Source organism: Oryx dammah, unplaced genomic scaffold (assembly GCF_014754425.2).
Source record: "Oryx dammah isolate SB20612 unplaced genomic scaffold, SCBI_Odam_1.1 HiC_scaffold_24, whole genome shotgun sequence".
NCBI lineage: Eukaryota > Metazoa > Chordata > Mammalia > Artiodactyla > Bovidae > Oryx > Oryx dammah.
The window spans coordinates 18,246,306-18,264,983 of NW_024070208.1; the positions used below are offsets into that span (position 1 = coordinate 18,246,306).

The 18,678-nt window shown below is 40.5% G+C and overlaps 1 long non-coding RNA gene across 1 annotated transcript; it reads left to right on the forward strand.

Annotated features, from left to right (window-relative positions):
- Nucleotides 1–351: 351 nt before the first annotated feature.
- Nucleotides 352–13,969, forward strand: LOC120883038. Its single transcript, XR_005725648.1, has 3 exons — nucleotides 352–475; nucleotides 6,998–7,002; nucleotides 13,959–13,969. It is a non-coding gene; the product is annotated as an uncharacterized LOC120883038 (long non-coding RNA).
- The last annotated feature ends 4,709 nt before the right edge of the window (nucleotides 13,970–18,678 follow it).

Genomic DNA, 18,678 nt, shown 5'->3' on the forward strand with positions numbered 1-18,678 from the left:
GTTTGTTTTTTGTGGTTAAGTTCTAGGAGTTCTTTATATATTCTGAATATTAATCCCTTGTCAGATACATGATTTGCAAATATTTTCCTCCATTGCATAGGTTAAATTTTCAATTTAATTGTGTCTTTTGATGGCTTCCCTGGTGGCTTAGCTGGTAAAGAATCCACCTGCAATGCAGGAGACCTGAGTTCAATCCCTGGGTTGGGAAGATCCCTTGGAGAAGGGAAAGGCTACCCACTCCAGGATTCTGGCCTGGAGAATTCCATGGACTGTATAGTCCATGGGTTTGCAAAGAGTTGACACGACTGAGTGACTTTCACTTTTCACTTTGATGTTGTAGAAGTTTAAAATGTTGATGTATTCCAATTTACTTTCACTTCTGTTGCCTGTGCTTTTGGTATCATATCCAAAAAACCATTGCCAAATTCAAAGTCATGAAGCTTTCCCCCTGTGTTTTCCTTTAAGAGTTTTTATAGTTTTAGCTCTTACATTTAGGTCTTTGACCCATTTTTAGTTAATTTTTGTATTTGGTGTAAAGTAAGAGTCTTAAAACTCTTTTAATCCATAGATCCTTCACTTTCATCTTTTTCTATCCTCTGCCTATAGCTTTCATTTCCCCTCCTGCAATTTATTTGTTGCAGAAACTGAGTTGTTTGTCCCACAGGCTGGGTTTTGTTGCTAGCACCCTTGTAGTTTCATTTAACAAGTTTCCCTGTTTCTCTTCACTGCATTTCCCTTAAGTTGGTAGCTGACTCTAAAGATGTGATTTGATTCTGGTTTCTTTCTTCTTCTTCCTTTTTTTTTTTTTTAGCAAGAATACTTCACAGATGATATGAACACATCAGGAGAAACATATTATCTGGTGTCTTTTCTGATGTGATGGTAGTCACCACTGAACAATAATTACCAGGATCTATTCATTCATAAAGGGCCTCCCTGATAGCTCAGTTGGTAAAGAATCCCCCTGAGTCAGGAAGATCCCCTGGAGAAGGGGAAAGGCTAACCACTCCAGTATTCTGGCCTTGCAAAGAGTCAGACACGACTGAGCGACTTTCACTTTCACTCATTTATAAAGGTTACCCAAAAAGTGATATTTTAACTCTCTCACTCCCTTTTCTTATTTATCAGAAAAATTCTGGTTAGAGAAACTTATCATCATCAACTAATTAACTACCTTAGAGTTCATGTAAGAAATGGGATAAATATTTGATTCTTTCCCTTAACAATTTTCAAAATGACTTACTTCCTTAGCAACCTCAATAGTGAAAAATGCGTTTTCTTTTTTGTTTCACTATAAGCACATCATGAAAATGAAAGTGAAAATGTTAGTCGCTCAGTTATGTCCAACTCTTTGCGACCCCATGGACTGTAGCCTGCCAGACTCCTCTGTCCATGGAATTCTCCAGGCAGGAATACTGGAGTGGGTTGCCATTTCTTCCTTCAGGGAATCTTCCCAACCCAGGGATTGAATCTGGGTTTCCTGCATTGCAGATGGATTCCTTACCTTCTGAGCCACCAGGGAAGTCTTGGTTGATGTATCTCAATTCATTTTAGTTATTAATTTTATTTTTGCTCAAGTTGTCACATATTTTCAGTGGGAGACTTCTCAATTTGACTCTTGATTCCTTTTGAAATAGTCTTTGATAGCTTTCTTGCTTTCTGGAATGATAAGCTATTCCAGGCTTCTTTTACTAACATTTTTTTCTCCAGATCAAGAATTGCCCAGTTTCTAAGGATCTCTAATTCCTTTTACTGAGAAATTTGGAGATGAAAATTTGGAGTACAACACATGCTCATTGCTACTGAATTGGGCATTATTTCTAGCTTGTGGTGTCTTAGTCTCTCAAACAGAGATCAAACCCATGCCCCCTGCAGTAGAAGCACAGAGTCTTAAACACTGGACCACCAGGGAGATCCTTCTAAGTATTTTCTAGTTTTTCTTGTGATTTCCTCTTTTACTGGTAATATAGGAGTACACTGTTAATTTTCACATAATTTTTAGTATCCCAAATTTCTTTCCCTATTGATATCTATTTTCATTCCACTGTGGTTAGAAAACATACTTTGTGTGATTTCAATCATTTTAATTTTACTGAGTTTGTATTATGGCCTAGCAGATGTCTGTTCTGGAGAATGTTCCATGTGTACTTAAGAAGAATGTATTTTCTGTTTTTGTTGGGTAGAGTTGATCTATAGATGTGTTAGGACTAGTTGGTTTACAAAGTCCGTCAAGTCTTCTATTTTCATGCTGACCTTCAATCTAGTTGTTTTATCCATATTCAAAGGGGATACTAAATTCTCCAACTATTATTTTTGAATTGACTATTTCTCCCTTCAATTCTGTCGGGTTTTGCTTCATGCATTTTGGGGCTCTGTTGTTAGAAGCATACATGTTTAAAATGATTACATCTTCCTAATATATTAACACTTAAATCATCACAAAACTCTTTATCAATAGCAAATAATTTTAAAGTTTCTTTTGCCTGATATTAATATAGCTGCTCCAGCTTTCTTATGCTTATTTACATGATATATCTTTTTCAATACTTTTACTTTCAACTCTTTTGTATCTTGAATCAGAAGTGCCTTGTAAATAGTATATAGTTGAATCTTGATTCATGGCCACATCTGCTCAGAGTGAAGTTCTTTATACTGAACTGCAGAGGGGTGAAGAGGGGAGTGCGTTGTGACTCAAGTACCATAGTCTCTGACTGTTCTTACTGAAGTTCAGTAGATTTTCTTGAGTAAACATTTCATTTGCTGTATGACTTTAGGACAATTTACAGAGATTAAAAAAATTTTTTAAATATATATATAATTTTTTTTACTGTTTAGGAGCCTGGAAGGCTGCAGTCCATGGGGTTGCTGAGGGTCGGACACGACTGAGCGACTTCACGTTCACTTTTCACTTTCATGCATTGGAGAAGGAAGTGGCAACCCACTCCAGTGCTCTTGCCTGGAGAATCCCAGGGACGGGGGAGCCTGGTGGGCTGCCGTCTATGGGGTCGCACAGAGTCGGACACAACTGAAGCGACTTAGCAGCAGCAGCAGCAGCAGGGGTGTTTCACTAGAGAGTAGGTCTGTAGAACTCCTCACCCTGACATTCAGATCATCTCCTTATGTAAGTTCTGATTGTAAAAGATTTCAAACATATGAAAAGGAAAGAAAACACTATAATAAACCTTCATAAATTAAATATTCATTTTAAACAATTATGAAACATGTAATCATGTCTTATCTTTTTCTCCTTCTTCCTATAGATTATTTTGAAGCAAATCTTTAGTATCATATAATTTCTTCTATAAACACTGCTTTTTGAAGTTAGTTAGTCTCTTCCCCCAGCTCTCTTCCTCTCTCTCTCTCTCTCACACACACATACCCTTCTCTCCCTCCCTGCTCTGCAGTCCCACTTCTGTCACATATCAAATATCCATACATTTTTGGATTATTTCTGGGCTCTCTATTTTGTTTCATTTGTCCTTTTATTCATTCCTGTGCCAACACCACACTGTTATAGTTATTTTAACTTTGTAATCTTTAACACCTAGCAGATGGTGATTGCAGCCATGAAATTAAAAGACGCTTACTCCTTGGAAGAAAAGTTATGACCAACCTAGATAGCATATTCAAAAGCAGAGACATTACTTTGTCAACAAAGGTCCGTCTAGTCAAGGCTATGGTTTTTCCAGTGGTCATGTATGGATGTGAGAGTTGGACTGTGAAGAAAGCTGAGCACCGAAGAATTGATGCTATTGAACTGTGGTGTTGGAGAAGACTCTTGAGAGTCCCTTGGACTGCAAGGAGATCCAACCAATCCATCCTAAAGGAGATCAATCCTGGGTGTTCATTGGAAGGACTGATGCTAAAGCTGAAACTCCAATACTCTGGCCACCTCATGAGAAGAGTTGACTCATTGGAAAAGCCCCTGATGCTGGGAGGGATTGGGGGCAGGAGGAGAAGGGGATGACAGATGATGAGATGGCTGCATGGCATCACTGACTCAATGGACATGAGTTTGGGTAAACTCCAGGAGTTGGTGATGGACAGGGAGACCTGGTGTGCTGTGATTCATGGGGTCGCAAAGAGTTGGACACGACTGCGCAACTGAGCTGAACTGAACACCTAGTAAATCAAGTCTTTCCACCATTGCCTTCTTCAAAAATATCTGAACAAGTCTTGGCCCTTTTCATTTCCATATAAATTTTTTAAATTTAAATTTATTTATTTTAATTGGAGGCTAATTACTTTACAATATTGTATTGGTTTTGCCATACATCAACATGAATCCGCCATGGGTGTACACATGTTCCCCATCCTGAACCCCCCTCCCACCTCCCTCCCCGTACCATCCCTCTGGGTCATCCCAGTGCACTAGCCCCAAGCATCCTGTATCCTGCATTGAACCTGGACTGGTGATTCGTTTCTTATATATTATACATGTTTCAATGCCATTCTCCCAAGTCATCCCACCCTCACCCTCTCCCACAGAGTCCAAAAGACTGTTCTATACATCTGTGTCTCTTTTGCTATCTCGCACACAGGGTTATTGTTACCATCTTTCTAAATTCCATATATATGCGTTAGTATACTGTATTGGTGTTTTTCTTTCTGGCTTACTTCACTCTGTATAATAGGCTCCAGGTTCATCCACCTCATTAGAACTGATTCAAATGTATTCTTTATAATGGCTGAGTAATACTCCATTGTGTATATGTACCACAGTTTTCTTATCCATTCATCTGCTGATGGACATGTTGCTTCCATGTCCTGGCTATTATAAAAAGTGCTGCGATGAACATTGGGGTACAGATGTCTCTTTCAATTCTGGTTTCCTCAGTGTGTATGCCCAGCAGTGGGATTGCTGGGTCATAAGGCAGTTCTATTTCCAGTTTTTTAAGGAATCTCCACACTGTTCTCCATAGCGGCTGAACTAGTTTGCATTCCCACCAACAGTGTAAGAGGGTTCCCTTTTCTCCACACCCTCTCCAGCATTTATTGCTTACAGACTTTTGGATCGCAGCCATTCTGACTGGTGTGAAATGGTACCTCATTGTGGTTTTGATTTGCATTTTTCTGATAATGAGTAATGTTGAGCATCTTTTCATGTGTTTGTTAGCCATCTGTATGTCTTCTTTGGAGAAATGTCTGTTTAGTTCTTTGGCCTATTTTTTGATTGGGTCATTTATTTTTCTGGAATTGAGCTACAGGAGTTGCTTGTATATTTAATTTTATAAACAGCTTCTCATATTGCTTTGAAGATTTAGGAAAAATTTGGCTAACTTTTATCAAATTAAAAAACAATAGCATGTATGCTATTATTTTAATACTACTAAGATTATTCTAAATAACAGATGTGTAATCTAAAAATTAAACACATAAATATAGACTTAATAAATGCCCACTACTATATATAGTACATATATATGCTATTTGTTAGACAGTCACTGAAATCAGAACGCACATAGCTGCAAGTCAATCTATGCTCTTTGTGGAAGGGAAAATTGAAAGGTGCTTTATCTCCCTCTAGCCTCTAATTAAAAATCTGCAGGCTAGACATTTGCCACAAAAAGCAATTAGAATCTTAAAATTTAGCATTGACTTATGGGATAGCTGAGGGCTTCCCAGGTGGCGCTAGTGGTAAAGAACCTGCGTGCCAATGCAGAAGACGCCAGATCCACGGGTTCGATCAGGGCATGGCAACCCACTCCAGTATCCTTGCCTGCAGAATCCCATGGACAGAGGAGCCTAGCAGCTATAGTCCGTAGGGTGGCAAAGTCCCACATGACTGAAGCGACTTAGCATGTATGCATGCAGGGGATAGCTGAATGAAGGGCCATGTAAATACGTAAATATTGAAGCTGATTCAAATGTGGTATGCATGAAGGGGTACTAAAGAACCTTGAAGGAGCCCAGAGAAGGATAGTGGAAATAACAGTTCATTGCCTTATCTATTCCATCCTCTTTTCTTAGCTTTAAATCTGATTCAGTCCCCAGTAACAAGTGAGATGTTCAGTTCAGTTCAGTGGCTCAGTCGTGTCTGACTCTTTGTGACCCCGTAGACTGCAGCACACTAGGCCTCCCTGCCCATCACCAACTTCCGGAGTTTACCCAAACTCATGTCCATTGAGTTGGTTATGCCATCCAGCCATCTCATCCTCTGTCGTTCCCTTCTCATCCTGCCTTCAATCTTTCCCAGCATCAGGGTCTTTTCAAATGAGTCAACTCTTCACATCAGGTGGCCACAGTATTGGAGTTTCAGCTTCAACATCAGTCCTTCCAATGAATATTCAGGACTGATTTCCTTAAAATGGACTCCTTGGATCTCCTTGAGTCCAAGGGACTCTCAGGAGTCTTCTCCAAAAACACAGTTCAAAAGCATCAATTCCTCAGCATTCAGCTTTCTTTATAGTCCAACTCTCAAATCCATACATGACTACTGGAAAAGGCATAGCTTTGACTAGACAGATCTTTATCAGCAAAATAATGTCTCTTTTTAATATGCAGCCTAGGTTGGTCATAGCTTTTCTTCCAAGGAGCAAGCGTCTTTTAATTTCATGGCTGTGGTCAGCATCTGCAGTGATTTTGGAGCCCAAGAAAATAAAGTCTCTCACTGTTTCCACTGTTTCCCCATCTCTTTGCCATGAAGTGATGGGACTAGATGCCACAATCTTAGTTTTCTGAATGATGAGCTTTAAGCCAACTTCACTCTCCTCTTTCACTTTCATCAAGAGGCTCTTTAGTTCTTCACTTTCTGCCATAAAGGTGGTGTCATCTTCATATCTGAGGTTATTGATATTTATCCTGGCAATCTTGATTCCAGCTTGTGCTTCTTCCAGCCCAGCATTTCACATGATGTACTTTGCATATAAGTTAAATAAGCAGGGTGACAATATACAGCCTTGATTTATTCCTTTCCTGGTTTTGGAACCTGTCTATTGTTCCATGTCCAATTCTAACTGTTGCTTCCTGACCTGCATACACATTTCTCTGGAGGCAGGTCAGGTGGTCTGGTATTCCCATCTCTTGAAGAATTTTCCACAGTCTGTTGTGATCCACACAGTCAAAGGCTTTGGCGTAGTCAATAAAGCAGAAGTATATGTTTTTCTGGAACTCTGTTGCTGCTTCAGTGATCCAACAGATGTTGGCAATTTGATCTCTGGTTCCTCTGCCTTTTCTAAATCCGTCTTGAACATCAGGAAGTTCATGGTTCACGTATTGCTGAAGCATGGCTTGGAGAATTTTGAGCATTTCTTTGCTAGTGTGTGAGATGAGTGCAATTGTGCAGTAATTTGAACATTCTTTGGCATTGCCTTTCTTTGGGATTGGAATGAAAACTGACCTTTTCCAGTCCTGTGGCCACTGCTGAGTTTTCCAAATTTGCTGGCATATTGAGTGCAGCACTTTCACCACATCATCTTTTAGGATTTGAAATAACTCAACTGGAATTCCATCACCTCCACTACCTAGTGATGCTTCCTAAGGCCCACTTGACTTTGCATTCCAGCTTTCATTCCAATCCCAAAGAAAGGCAATGCCAAACAGACTTTATTTTTTTGGGCTCCAAAATCACTGCAGATGGTGATTGCAGCCATGAAATTAAAAGACGCTTACTCCTTGGAAGAAAAGTTATGACCAACCTAGATAGTATATTCAAAAGCAGAGACATTACTTTGCCAACAAAGTTCTGCCTAGTCAAGGCTATGGTTTTTCCTGTGGTCATGTATGGATGTGAGAGTTGGACTGTGAAGAAGGCTGAGCGCCCAAGAATTGATGCTTTTGAACTGTGGTGTTGGAGAAGACTCTTGAGAGTCCCTTGGACTGCAAGGAGATCCAACCAGTCCATTCTGAAGGAGATCAGCCCTGGGATTTCTTTGAAAGGAATGATGCTAAAGCTGAAACTCTAGTACTTTGGCCACCTCATGTGAAGAGTTGACTCATTGGAAAAGACTCTGATGCTGGGAAGGATTGGGGGCAGGAGGAGAAGGGGACGACCCATGATGAGATGGCTGGATGGCATCACTGACTCGATGGATGTGAGTCTGAGTGAACTCCGGGAGATGGTGATGAACAGGGAGGCCTGGCATGCTACGATTCATGGGGTTGCAAAGAGTCGGACATGACTGAGCGACTGAACCGAACTGAACCACACAATTGCACTCATCTCACATGCTAGCAAAGTAATGCTAGTGTGTGGGATATTAGAAAAGTTTTGATTTCTTGTCTAGATTTCGAGTTTTATCTAAATACCCACTAAATGGATCTGTTCTATTTTTTAAATTTTTACTTATTATTTGGCTGGGTCAGGTCTTAGTTGCATCATGCGGGATTTTTTGCTGCCGGATCTTCTGGCCTCCTTAGGTGTGGAGTGCAGGCTCCAGAGCTGCAGGTTCAACAGTTAGGCTTAGTTGCTCCACGGCATGCAGTATCTTATTTCTCCAAGCAGGGATGAAACTGTGTCCTTACATTGCAAGGGGGAGTCTAAACCACTGGACCACCAGGGAGGCCCTGATATGTTTTATTTTTCAAAATGCCTACTGTTAAAGTGCTTAATTTGGTTGAACTTGGAATGACTGGAAAATTGGAATAGCTCTGTGTTGATTATTGACCTTTGCCCAGAGCATTCTGCAGTACTTATCTCCTCTGCTTCTTGGACAATAGAGTGAACTTGCTACTTGCCTCTGTCTGTGATACTTGCCTTCCATGCTGCCAGCTCCTGCTTCTTCCTAGGACTTATGCTGTCTGCCAACTCCTAGGTTTCTTCCCGCTAAAATAATGGAGAAGCTAATCACTTATCTAGCCACTGTACAGGCTGGAAAAATTCCACGTTGGCACAAATAAAAGACTTGTCCGCAGGCCCCACAGTTCTGATGCAAGACTTCTTGGCTATTCTGCCATCAGCCAAACCTTATGCAGAGTCTTGAGCAGTTTGCCACTCCCAGATTCCTTTATTTAGCTGACAGGTGGCCCTGCATCCTACAGCTGTGGTCAAAGTCTCACAATCAGCCTTTTGTTGGAGTGAAATGAAGACTGTTGGTTTCCTGTGAAATAACTAGAGTTCCCGATAGAGCCCTTTACATAGGGTTTTCAGGAGTTTAGTGATCCACCAGAGCTGCTAAACATTCCATGGTTCCATTCACCACAGTTCTATAACTTTCATCTCCCAGATGTAAAAAGAGATTACCACAAACTTTACTATGTGAGTAGTTTCAAGATTAATTCATGATGGCTGATCCACGTTGTTGTACAGCAGAAACTAAAACAACACTGTAAAACAATTCTTCTCCAATTAAAATAATACTAAAAAAGAAAGGCAAAGGAGTGATTCATGGATCTCACACCAAGTTCCCTAATTGAACTGGGCAATAAAGCCAGCTGCAGTGAAAGCCTGACATCAGTTCAAGTTTCCTTTATCCAGATCTCAAGTACTCAAGCCTGACATCCCTACCTCTCTGTCTCTGAGGATTCTTTCCCCTAAACCTGACACCCAGGAGTGAGTGCAGCCCAGTGCCATTCATCCACAGGAGGCTCAGTCTGTCTCTATCAAATGGCCTCAGCTCCAAAGGCAGAGCTCCCTGTCTCTCTTACCTCGAACCATTCTGTTTTTTGCACTGCGTTTCCTGCAATCCATTTGCAGAACTCTTGCCCCACACACATCATCAGAGGTTTGGGTGCACTAGGGGACTTCACTGCCTTGAAAGACTTGTGGACAAGGACTGACCTGGGGATGGAAGTATCTTCTGAAAGGCTTCTCCTCTGTCATTCAGACCTTGAGCTTGGAGGCCCAGACAAAAGAACAGTAGGATGCCCTTATCACATCAGGCACTAATGCAATGACTTCCTAAATGACCTCCTCCTGTCCGTTATTTTCCTCTTTTCAAGTCTCCACCCAGCAGTCAGGAAATTTGACTGTGTCCTTCCTTTATTTAAAATCCCTTCCTGTCTCCCACACTGTGTCCTGCAAAGGCCCTGTACACCCATGCCAACCTCTCCAATTCTATCCCACGCCACCTTCCTTCTGTGCTGTGCTCCAATTTTCTTTTAGTTTTTCATATGCCACGCTCCCTCCTGCCTTGAGGGCTTTCCACATGCCATTCTCTTTGATTCTTTAATTTATTGATTCCCACTCATCTTTCAGAGCTCAGTTCAAATGTGACTTTCTCAGGGATGCTGCCCTTGAGTCCCCCGATGAATTCCCTCATTTTACCTTTTACCCTACATCCCGTTCCTTCCTAGTCTGTAATTATAAATCTGATTAATTTTTAATGTCTTCCTCCCAATCAGCTTGTAAGATTCATGAAGGCAGAATCTTGGCCTATAAAGGCTCCCCCCCTGAGTATCCACATGGTAGGGTCTTGGTAAATATTTACTGGATGAATAAATTAACAAAAAAAAAATATGGGCAAGTTACTATTGAAGGCCTCACCAGCTGGTGAATACACAGTTCTATCACATTTGTGACAAATTTTTTCTTCCATATGACATGCAGATACTAGACAGCTGCAGGAGTGGGTGCCTGGCTTCTCCAGTTATTTCTCTTAAGTCTCTCTCTTTTCCCCTCTGGCCCACTGAAAATACCAAGGCAAGTGTGGACACACACACACACACACACACACACACACACACACACACAGAGGTATTCATACACAAAGCATACAGATGTCACAGGTAGGTTTAGAACTTTGGCTTCTTGAAATATACAAAAATACTTTTCCCTCCTTATTTCCTTATTTAGTGAGATATGTTAACTAGCCCCTTCTGTTAAAAAATAACATCAATCAAAAAATAATGTAGCCCTTCTTTAAGAGTTAAATTTCTCAAAAGTCTAATTCCTAGATATTCTAATAAAAATTCAGACAACTTGGAACAGTCTTCTAAAGGCACGTTTTTCACTCATACCCTTCTCTTGCTATTTAACTTTCACTTATGTCTGGATTTCGCTTTATTAAAAGATCATAAGCTGCTTGAGGAGAGAGTTTATAGGTTTTCTGCTTTATATTCTACCCATACCTGTGCATAAAGAGGGACTTAACAAATTTTTTCTCAATTGCTTTCAGAAAGAAAAGTTAAATTGAAAAGGGAAAGAAAATGAACTAACCCTTAGGAGAAGTTATTACAAAACTGTACATTCTAAAATTATATTTCTTGACATAACAAAGGAAAATGAAGGCTGTAACAAGAAGGTAAACTGGTACTCTAGCTAGTAGAAATAAAAGCCATGCTAACTGTGATTAAATAGAGTAATAAAGTAAATAAAAGTTACTATTCAGAACGGAAAGATGACAGATTCAGGAAGCACCTTTTTAATGGAAAATTATTTTCAAAAGCTTCTCTGGATTAGAAAGTCCATGAGGGAGTACTTGTTAGGACTCTGTATATCCACCGCCAAGGAGCACAAGTCAACCCCTGGGCCATGAAGTAAGATCCCAGGTGCTGCTCAGGGCAGCTAAAATAAAGTAATACAAATTTTAAAAAATTAACATTAATTTTAAAAAGTCCCTGTGATTTAACCTTCTATTATGGCCAATTTTAACTCATTAAAAGAAAAAACTTGTTTGGCTGCACTGGGTCTTAGTTGTGGTACATGGGCTCTGTTCTGCCACACGTGGGATCTTCCCTGTGGCATGTGGAATCTTTCAGGGGTGAAGGTGGGATCTAGTTCCCTGCCCAGGTTTTGAACCCAGGCCTCCTACACTGGGAGTGCAGCGTCTTAGCCACTGAACCACCAGGGAAGTCCCAACTCGTTTTTCCAATTAACACTTTTTTACTTATCTCATGGAATCTTCATAAACCCTGAGAGGAGGACTCAGGGCATAAGTGATTAAGTAGAAGAAGATAATGAATCAGAGAAAAGCTTCAGATAATGAATCAGAGAAAATTAAAGATCGTTTGGGTTGAGAGGAAAGGGAAAAGTCCAGATGGCAGAGAGAACAAGAGGAGAACTTGCTCTATGGGTCACTGAAGACAGACTGATCCTGCTCCCAGTGGGGAGGAGCAAAATGACAGAAACATCAGATAAGTCTGTGGGATCCAAGAAGAGAGGCAATCTACATGTGTTCTTAGAAAGAGGCCCAAGGAGACCCAAGATTTCAGAGGCTGAAGGGCTGTGTGACAAGTCTAAAGTGTGGGACAGCTTAGAGAGTCCCATGTGGTGCAGTGTGGTAGGTGGATGGTTCCGTGGCCTGAGAGTGCCACAGGAGTGGATGGGGTTTCAGGGAGCACCCCACAGTTTCCATGACTCAGCCTGGCAGTGGAATGAGTTTTTTTGCACCCCAGAGTCTGTATAGAAGTTGAAAGAATAATTGTCAAACCTGCAGGGGCCTTTTTAATGGGCTCATGGGGATGATGCAGTGATCGCCTTGTATGTCCAGTAAACAAAGATGAAACCAGATGATAGATGGCTAAGTGGAAGCCAAGCCACAGATGTCACAACACCCAATGCTTTGACACTCCACATGCACCCCAGAAATTAGATATATGTCTTGGATGTATGTTGACTAAATTTAAATTTTTGCCACTTAGAGGGTGGGGACTCTAAGCAGAAAATAGTTCAGAGGAAAATAAAGTTACTATTTCTAACACAGCTGGGTTTGGGAGCTAAAAGTGAAACCATTACTTTTATTAATAGTATCCCCTAACCTAGTTTTGCAGTTGAGAAGCAGATCTGAGTGAGATGTGGGTCTCTACTGAATTAACAGGAGAATGAAAGGTGTTTGGGGGAAGAAAAAAGGAAATAGGAAAGAAGGGTTGAGAAATCCTCTTTCTAACTGGAAGAGAGAGTCAAGAGGAAAAAGAAAGAAAATAGATGAATATCCAACATCTCTTTTGCTTTTATTATGATATTCATACTGACTCCATGGGATTTCCTGTTTTTCTAGCATATTCAGGAAGGACACTTTAACCTAAACCACTGAAACTGGAATTTTATCTGAGGTGAGAAAACAAGAATGTTAGACATGAAATCACAATCCAGGTTGAATTTCTGGCTTTGCCATAAATAGATATGTGACCCTGGACAATCTCTTAACCTCTTCAAATTCAGTTTCAAATCAACTGTGTTAGTCACTCAGTCGTGTCTGACTCTTTGCAACCCATGGACTGTAGCCCACCAGGCTCCTCTGTCCATGGCATTCTCCTGGCAAGAATACTATAGTGGGTTGCCATTTCCTTCCCCAGAGGATCTTCCCAAGCCAGGGATCGAACCCGGGTCACCTGTACTGCAGGCAGGTTTTTGAGCCACCAGGGGAGCCCTCAAATCAACTGTAAAAAGGGTTTAATAAAACACATAGCATTGAATTATTGAGAGAAGTGAGTCACTATACATGAAAGAGCTTTGTGGGGCTTCCCTAGTGGTCCAGTGGCTAGGACTCTGCACTACCAATGCAGGGGGCCCAGGTTCGATCCCTCCAAGGGGAACTAGATCCCACATGCTGCAACTAAGAGTTCAGATGATGCAACTGAGGATCCTGCCTGAAGCAGCTAAGACCTGGGCAAGCAAACAAACAAACAAAAATAAAACATTTTTAAAAGAGCTTTGTATGTGGTAAAAATTGGGCCCCATGGGGTATGATTTTGCAGGGGAGGTGACAATGGGGAAAGAAGTGTACAGGTGTAGACGGCACATGGGGGGTGAACAGTGCTATTTTGGAGTCTCTGAACAGATAGTTCAACACAAAGAAATCAGGTTTACTGGAAAAACATGGTCCAGAAGAGGAGAAAAAAGGAGAGGAGTTATATGGGCATCAGAGGCAAACCCAGGTATCCTGACTTGAAGTTCAGTAATTACATCAAACTCTTTACTTAGGAGTACCTGTCAAGAGTCTCTTGCCCATTCATTTTAGAGATCTACTGACATTTAATATATGGTACATTGCCCTATCTTATAGTTTTGGAATAGGACAATCACTTCTCAAGCTTTCAGTGTAAGAAATTTAACAGGAATTGGGGCTTTAGAAACCAAGAGTTAATCTTTTCAACCACTGGAAATCCTTCTTAATTATAGCCTTTAGCGTGAAAGCCCCTGCTATTAGCTCAACTAGTTGTTCTTCCTTTGAGACATCTCTGGAAGCTCAGCACTTACATGTGAAAACTTTTGTTCTTACTCTGAAAGCTGAACATGAGGTTGGCTGACATGCCGTAAGTTTAGAAACAGATGCAGTCTTCCTAACTTGGTGCAATGTTGGAATCCTCCAGTTGTGACATGAGATGAAAATTCCATTCCCCAGATTTCTTTCAAAGTAGCACTTGGTGGGACTATTTCATTGTGCTACCTGGGGTAGGGAAGACAGCTCAAAAACACATGCTCAGTTGCACACGATGGTTGCTAGACTGTCTTTTTGGGAAGGTAAGCCTTATCCACTAGAGACCCCTAGGTTTCACTGGAAATTGTGATGGATTTAGGGTTGTGAATTTGAGAATAGAAGCCAAGCAGAGGTAAGTAAGAGGAGACATATTTGAAGTGGGAGGGAGAAAGAAATCTTGGATAAAACACTAGAGCCATCAAAAGGATAGGGCAGGACTGGGGAAAGAGTATGCAAGAGAGATCCATTGTAGTGGGGAGCCAAGTGTGGATTTTGGAGAACAGATATATTAAAGGAGATTCCCACCAATGTTTTATTTTGAAAAAGACCAAACTTTTAGAAAAGTTGCAAAAATAGTACAATGTAGTATATCCACTGCATCTACATGTATAGAGAAAAAGAGTACATTTTATAAATGTATGTATTCACAAATTTTGTATATAGTTAGATAAAAAGTAGATACAGAGAGAAATATATATATATATAAATATATATGTATATACTTTTCTGAAACATTTGAAAGTTATAGGTAGACATCATGAAACTTCACCAGGAAATACTTCTGTATGTGTCTCCTAAGAATGAAACCATTCTCCTACATGACCACAGTATAATTATTTCACTTGGGAATTTAAACTTGATACAATAAAGTATCTAATATTCAGTACACACGAACACTTCCCCCATTATCCCAAAAACATCCTTCTAAATCTCAATTTAAAGGGGATTTAAAAATTGTTTGCTGTGTTCAGCATAAATGCCTTCTCCATTTTCCCTATGAAAGCACCAAAAACAACCACATTTCTTGTTAATATTTTTATGCCGGTAATTTATTTGGGGGAACTTGCAGATGTTGCATATCCAGATTGGCAGGGGATAAAAACAGAAATCACAGAGGGTGCCAGAAAAGAGGCTGGTTGACGCTGACTATAACTTAAGCAACAATTTGGAGGAAAGGAAATATAACAGACTCAAAACCACTGTTCTATTCCTGGGGTGCTACCCCATTGCTCTGACCCCATGTCTTCTAATCTTCTGTATGTGATCAGTCTCTTACAGTGCTTGTTTCCCAGATCCTATCATGATACAAAACTTCATTCTCATGGTTTTTTCTTTTTAATAGATTTTATTTTTTAGTGCAGTTTTATATTTACAGAAAAATTGAGAAACTAGCACAGAGAGATCCCATATAGCCTTTCACCCCTACACACAGTTTCTCTAATTTAACATCTTGTACATTTTTTACAATCAATGAACGAATATTGACAAATTACTATTAATGAAGTCCATACTTTATTTAGACTTCTTTGGTTTTTAACCTAACGTCCTTTTTCTGTTCTAAGATCCCATCTGGGATATGAAATTATATTTAGTTGTTATTTCTCCTTAGTCTCCTTAGATGATGCGAGATTCTCAGACTTCTCTTGTTTTTCATATCCTTGACAGGTTTTTGCTTCTAGGTCTTTTGATAACTTAATCTCTGTATATAGCTTGGCAGAGCACCACAGAAAATATTATTTTGAATTAAGTATTACCTTTGATACTGGGTGAAAGTCAGATCCTGTCTGAAGTAGCCACATGATAAGGATGGATAAAGTTATTTCAGGAGACTTGTTTGTGTATAGATCATATTATGAGTACTCATTGATTATATCAGAGAAGGCAATGGCAAACCACTCCACTACTCTTGCCTAGAAAATCCCATGGACAGAGGAGCCTGGTAGGCTGCAGTCCGTGGGGTCACTATGAGTCGGACACGACTGAGCGACTTCACTTTCACTTTCCACTTTCATGCATTGTGGAAGGAAATGGCAACCCACTCCAGTGTTCTTGCCTGGAGAATTCCATGGACAGAGGAGCCTGGTGGGTTACAGTCCATTGGATCACAAAAAGTTGGACACTACTGAGTGACTAACACTTGAAAAAGAAAAAAAAGTTTACTCTGTTTTTACCCTTTATTGCACTTACCAAGGAGAAGGCAATGGCAGCTCACTCCACTACTCTTGTCTGGAGAATCCCATGGATGGAGGAGCATGGTAGGCAGCAGTCCATGGGGTCACGAAGAGTCAGACACGACGGAGCGACTTCACTTTCACTTTTCACTTTCCTGAATTGGAGAAGGAAATGGCAACCCACTCCAGTGTTCTTGCCTGGAAACTCCCAGGGACGGGGGAGCCTGGTGGGCTGCCGTCTCGGGGGTTGCACAGAGTTGGACACGACTGAAGCAACTTAGCAGCAGCAGCAGCATTGATTACATATGGGCTGTAGAGTTTATGGCATTCATTGGGTGGGATGGTATTCTTTGGGTGGTTTGAGTCAATGAAGCTCCAGACACAAATATCAACTGAGAAGACAGAACCAATCAGCAGGTGCCTTCTCCTCTGAAAGCCTATGTTCTTACAGACTATACATGGCAGATGGTCTATATTTTTCTCTTTATCTTTGCAATCATCTTGGGGTAATTTGTTGCCATGTGCACTATCTTTACTAAACAAGTATTTCCATTTTCCTTTTTTTTTCTACTTTTTTCATATTAAAGTATAATTTACATATAGTGATAAGCACAGATCTTAAGTATACAGTTCAAAATGTTTTGACAAATGCATGCTGTGCTATGCTTAGTTGCTCAGTCGTGTCCAACTATTTGTGACCCCATGAACTGTAGCCCGCCAGGCTCCTCTGTCCATGTGTATTCTCCAGGCAAGAATACTGGAGTGGGTTGCCGTGCCCTCCTCCAGGGGATTTCCCAACCCAGGGATTGAACCCAGGTCCGCTGCATTGCAGGCAGCTTCTTTACCATCTGAGCAACCAGAGATGGCCATGAATACTGGAGTGGGTAGTCTATCTCTTCTCCAGGGGATCTTCCCAACCCAGGAATCGAACCAGGCTTGCCTGCATTGCAGGCAGATGCTTCATCAGCTGAGCTACCCCGGAGGCCTAATCCATCAAGACAGCCAGTATGGCCATCAGGGCAGAAGATGATCTCATGCCCTTTGCAAGTCAATGCCTGCCCTTGAACCCCCAGAGACAATCATTGGTTCAGTTGCTTTTACCATGATTAGATTTTCCTGTCTAGCACTTCACATAAACAGAATCTTACAGTTTATACTCATTTGTGTCTTGTTTCTTTAGCTTAGCACAATATTTTTGAGATTCATTCATGTTTTATGTCCATCAAAAGTTTATTTCATTTTACTGCTGAGTAGTATTCATTGTATTGTATCAATACACACAATTTCTTTATCTACTTTTGTATGGATGGAAATTTGTTTTTCTTGAATTTTGGCTATTATGAATGAAGTTATGAATATTTTATATGGGTCTTTTTTAAGGGCTTATGATGTTTCTCTTGACTGTAGAATATGTGCCTTTTATGGTGGGTTTCTGTTTAATGTTATGAGAAAATACCAATCCATCTCCCAAAGTGGCTGTGCCATTTTATAGTCTGTATTAGTTATCTATTGTTGCTTAATAATATTACCATGAACATAACAGCTTAAAGCAAAACACATTTATTATCTCCCAGTTTCCGTAGGTCAGGAATTACAGCTTAGCTGATCATTTGCAAGGAAGGCTGCAATCAAGGTATTGAACAAGACTAGTTTCTCATATGGTGGCTCAATTGGAAAAGGACCTGCTTCCAGATTCATGTGGCTGTCAGTAGAATTCATGTCCTTTTGGTTGCAGGATCGAGGGCTTCATTTTCTTCCTGGCTCTTAGCTGCAGGTTGCCCTCAGCTTCTAGAGGCTACATGCAGTTCCTTATGTGTGGTTCCTTAAATGGTCAGCTGCTTCCTCAAGGCCAACTAAGGAGCAAGAGACCTCAGCAAGATGAGTGCTACAGTCTTATACTACATAATCAAGTAATCAAATACATTTAACCACGTCTATCCCATCTCCTTTGCCACATTCTATATTCTATCCATATTCCATTACAAGTTCCACTCACCTTCAAGAGGAGGGGGGCACACAGGGCAGGGATACTAAGGGGTAGGGATCACAGAGGGCCACCTTAAGAGTGTGTGGACTTCATCTCCCACCATAAATGAATGAGAGTTTCAGTTGCTTTCTATCTTTGTCAGCATTTGGTGTTGCCTTCTTTTAAATTTGAGGCATTTCAGTTGTTGGAGAGTATGGTTTTGAGTTTCCCTAATGTCTAATATACTGAGCATTTCTCTATGTGCTTTTTGGCCACTCATATATCTTCCTTTGGCAAATGTCTTTTCAAGTATTTTGCCCATTTTAAAAGTTGTATTGTTTGTCTTTTTATTCTTGAGTTGGAAGAGTTCTTTACACATTCTGTTCACAAAGATTCTCACAAATAGTACTGAAATGACTGAGCCTTTATATGGAAAAAATGAGCCATCACTCCTACATCACAC